Below are 5,309 nucleotides of genomic sequence, written 5' to 3'. Positions count from 1 at the left end.
GAGAAGAGCTAACGCTCATCCTTCTCAAACTCTTCCAAAAAAATTACGGAGGAAGGAACACTCCAAAACTCATTCTATGAGGCCATCATCACCCTGATACAAAAACCAGACAAAGATACTACAAAAAAAGTAAACTACAGACAAATATCACTGATGAATATAGATGTAAAAGTCCTCAACAAAATACTAGCAAACAGAATCCAACAACACATTAAAAGGATCATACACCATGATCAAATGGGATTTATCCCAGGGATGCAAGGATTCTTCAATATATGCAAATCAATCAATGTGATACACCATATTAAGAAACTGAAGAAGAAAAACCTTATGATCATCTCAATAAATGCAGAAAAAGCTTTTGACAAAATTCAACACCCATTTATGATAAAAACTCTCCAGAAATTGGGCATAGAGAGAACCTACCTCAGCATAATAAAGGCCATATACAACAAACCCATAGCAAACCTCATTATCAATGGTGAAAAACTGAAAGCATTTCCTCTAAGATCAGGTAGAAGACAAGGATGTCCACTCTCACCACTATTAATCAACATAGTATTGGAAGTCCTAGCCATGGCAATCAGAGAAGAAAAAGAAATAAAAGGAATACAAATTGGAAAAGAAGAAGTAAAACTGTCACTGTTTGCAGATGACATGATACTATACATAGAGAATTCTAAAGATGCCACCAGAAAATTACTAGAGTTAATCAATGAATTTGGTAAAGTTGCAGGATACAAAATTAATGCACAGAAATCTCTTGCATTACTATACACTAACAATGAAAGATCAGAAAGATAAATTAAGGAAACAATCCCATTCAGCAATGCAACAAAAAGAATAAAATATCTAGGAATAAACCTACCTCAGGAGGTAAAAGACCTGTATTCAAAAAACTATAAGACACTGTTGAAAGAAATCAAAGATGACACAAACAGATGGAGAGATATACCATGTTCTTGGATTGGAAGAATCTGTCTTGTGAAAATGACTATACTACCCAAAGCAATCTACAGATTCAATGCAATCCTTATCAAATTACCAGTGGCAGTTTTTACAGAACTAGAACAAAAAATCTTAAAATTTTTATGGAGACACAAAAGACCCTGAATAGCCAAAGCAGTCATGAGGGAAAAAAGCGGAGCTGGAGGAATCAGACTCCCTGATTTCAGACTATACTACAAAGCTACAGTAATGAAGGCAATATGGTATTGGCACAAAAACAGAAATATAGATCAATGGAACAGGATAGAAAGCCAGAGATAAACCCACGCACCTATGGTCAAGTAATCTATGACAAATGCGGAAGGATATACAATGGAGAAAAGACAGTCTCTTCAATAAGTGGTGCTGGGAAAACTGGACAGCTACGTTTAAAAGAATGAAATTAGAACACTCCCTAACACCATACACAAAAATAAACTCAAAATGGATTCGAGACCTAAATGTAAGACCGGACACTATAAAACTCTTAGAGGAAAACATAGGAGGAACACTCTCTGACATAAATCACAGCAAGATCTTTTTTGACCCACCTCCTAGAGTAATGGAAATAAAAGCAAAAATAAACAAATGGGACCTACTGAAACTTAAAAGCTTTTGCAAAGGAAAGGAAACTACAAACAAGATGAAAAGACAACCCTCAGAATGGGAGAAAATATTTTCAAATGAATCAATGGACAAAGGATTAATCTCCAAAATATATAAACAGCTCTTGTAGCTCAATAATAAAAAAACAAACAACCCAATCCAAAAATGGGCAGAAGACCTAAATAGACATTTCTCCAAAGAATACATACAAATGGTCAAGAATTACATGAAAAGCTGCTCAACATCACTAATTATTAGAGAAATGCAAATTAAAACTACGATGAGGTATCACCTCACACCAGTTAGAATGGGCATTCAGAAAATCTACAAGCAGCAAATGCTGGAGAGAGTGTGGAGAAAGGGGAACCCTCTTTCACTGTTGGTGGGAATGTAAATTGATACAGCCACTATGGAGAACAGTATGGAGGTTCCTTAAAAAACTAAAAATAGAATTACCATATTATCCAGCAATCCCACTACTGGGCATATACCTAGAGAAAACCATAATTCAAAAGGACACATGCACCCCAATGTTCATGGTAGCACTATTTACAATAGCCAGGACATAGAAGCAACCGAAATGCCCATCGATAGATGAATGGATAAAGATGTGGTACATATACACAATGGAATATTACTCAGCCATAAAAAGGAAGGAAATTGGGTCATTTGTGGAGACGTGGATGCATCTAGAGACTGTCATACAGAGTGAAATAAGTCAGAAAGAGAAAAACAAATATATTAACACATATATGTGGAACCTAGGGAAATGGTACAGATGAACCAGTTTGCAGGCCAGAAATAGAGACACAGATGTAGAGAAGAAACGTATGGACACCAAGGGGGGAAAGTGGTGGTGGTGGTGGTGGTGGGATGAATTGGGAGGTTGGGATTGACATGTATACACTAATATGTATAAAATAGATAACTAATGAGAGCCTGCTGTATAAAAATATGTATATATATATATTTATTTATCTATTTTGGCTGTGCTGCACCTTAGTTGCAGCACGCGGGATCTTTAGTTGTGGCATGCGTGTGGGATCTAGTTCCCCAACCAAGGATCGAACCCACACTCCCTGCATTGGGAGCGCAGTGTCTCACCCACTGGCCCACTAGGGAAGTCCCCCAGAATGATTTTTATACACATTAAATCATATGTGTTCCTCTAAAAATAACACAACATGGTATATACTCTTTTGAAAAAATAGGAGCATAACATATGCATTGCTTTGCACCTTGCTTTGCTGTCTCAGAAAGTAGCAATCATGACATACCAACTCAATCAATCTCACCTGCTTCTCAGCTATACTGCAGCCATCACAGAACTGTATCAATAACACACTGACCAGTCTCCTATGGATGGATAACTAAGCTGTTTTTCATTCTTTTGCTATTAAAAAGAGCAAAAATAGGTACAAAGAACATCCTTATTCATCCTCACACACATACAGGAATACATTTGAAGGATAAATTCCTACAAGTTACTAAATCATAGGAATCCTTGATACCTAATAGTGAGCTGCCACCTAATAGAGTTTTCTCAATTTACGAGCGTAAAAAAGGCTCTATTTAGAGCATTTATATTAGTGTTATTTTTATTTATTTTTGTCTGTTTTGGGTTTTCATTGCTGCGTGCGGGTTTTCTCTCTAGTTGCGGAGAGCAGGGACTACTCTTCGTTGCGGTGAGTGGGCTTCTCATTGCAGTGGCTTCTCTTGTTGCAGAGTACGGGCTCTAGGCGCATGGGCTTCAGTAGTCGTGGAACCCGGGCTCAGTAGTTGTGGCTCGTGGACTCTAGAGCACAGGCTCAGTAGTTGTTGGTGCATGGGCTTAGTTGCTCCATGGCATGTGGGATCTTCCCGGCCAGGGATCAAACCCTGCATTAGCTGGTGGATTCTTAGCCACTGTGCCACCAGGGAAGTCCAGTGTCATTTTTAAAAGAATCTTTTGTTATGGTAATACCCAATAAAATATCCCTATTCATGCAACTCAGTGTTTGTTCACAAATATTAGGAGGTAAACTAATTAGGACTGTTTTAGACCCTCCGGGTCCCTAAGCACCTATGATATAAAAACATACCCATGTACAGCTATATATCTCTTGAGATGAGTTGCAGTTGATGTTTTGGTTTTTTTTTTTTCCGCGGTACGCGGGCCTCTCACTGCCGTGGCCTCTCCTGTTGCGCAGCACAGGCTCCGGACGCGCAGGCTCAGCGGCCATGGCTCACGGGCCCAGCTGCTCCGCGGCATATGGGATCTTCCCGGACCGGGGCACGAACCCATGTCCCCTGCACCGGCAGGCGGACTCTCAACCACTGCGCCACCAGGGAAACCTGATATGTTATTTTTTAACAGAAAATATTAATTAAATATACATTAATATCTATTAGTGTTTTGGAGTCCATCCATTTTCCCCCCAGGGCTAAAAATTTTGCTAGGTTTCTAAAAGTTTGCATGTCCGTAGGCCCAGTTCTCCTAGTGCTTAATGGCTGTGTCCTGGTAGTTAATTTGAAAAGCCAATTGCCTCAGTCCTGTAATTTTAAGAGCCGTTTGTTCAGTATTCTCTTCTTTCTTAAATGGTTTAATAAAGTTTCAGATAGTTAGTTAACACTGCAGGAACAGAAGTATTCCTAACCCTAGTCCTAGAAAATAGTCACAATAGTAAATAGGTCAAGACTGTATTGTTTAGGGAACAAGGAGATTTTTGTTGTCTGTTTTAAAGGAGTGCTCCTTGTGAGAATTGGGCTCTGGATACAGGTGAATAAATTGTGACACGGGACTGCTTCCTTTTTCCTACGGGGATGTTGCTGTCAATTGCATAACAATGAAGGTATTTTGTGTAAAGATTTGAGGCTCCAATAAGTTTTTCAAAGACACACACACACACACACACACACACACTATATATATATATATAAAATTATTTTTTTTTTTCATCAGGGAGAGTTTCTCTGGGTACTTCAGATGAAGATAATGATGCTTGAAAAAAGTCGTTTGAATAGCTCTTAGGAAGCTGCCGGAATCCTGCTTAGAGATCCTTATCACAGTAGCTCTACTATTATGTAAGAAAAATATGACCCTCACTCCTGTTTCAATCAACGTAAGTACTGAGTCATTAGAGTTCAGCGTTGTTTCAAAGGCAGGCTGCCCTCAGTTAATGAGAATCCAAGCTGCACATTTGGCAGCTTGGGCCACCGTTTTCGTCACCGATCTCCACTGTCGCTTCGTCCGTCAGACCCGCCCTCAGGACAAAGGGTGGTTGGTGGAGGTGGGAGGGGTCGGGGCAAGGGCTACGGTAAGAGGAGGATATTTCCGTGGCCTGTTTACAGGTTACTCGGTTTCAGTGTCAAGCCAGTTTATTTGCACATCTCCGGCGAACCTCCGGTCTGAGGTCACACAGACGCTTGGGTGGCTTACAGGAGCCAGCAATGAAGCTTCCCCTGGGCCGGGACTCAGGAACTTCACCAGCAGGGACCAACCAAGGGGCCCAGGGACGCCGGCTTCACTCCAAGCCCTGAGCCAGAGGGTTGGCGGCGACGCTCCGGGCAACGCCTCCGCTGCCGGCCAATGAGGAGCGGGGACCGCGTAGGGGCCTGCGCTCATTGGGTCGCGGTGGTTCCGCCCCGAGGTGAAGCAAAGCTCCCGGCCCGCTAATAGAGTCTCAGCTACATTCCGGCTTTTGTGCGCTCGCCGCTGGTCACCCTGCTGGGCATAC

Source organism: Mesoplodon bidens (genome assembly GCF_964165515.1).
Source record: "Mesoplodon bidens genome assembly, chromosome: 2".
Classification (NCBI taxonomy): domain Eukaryota; kingdom Metazoa; phylum Chordata; class Mammalia; order Artiodactyla; family Ziphiidae; genus Mesoplodon; species Mesoplodon bidens.
Note: the sequence above shows the minus strand (reverse complement) of the source record.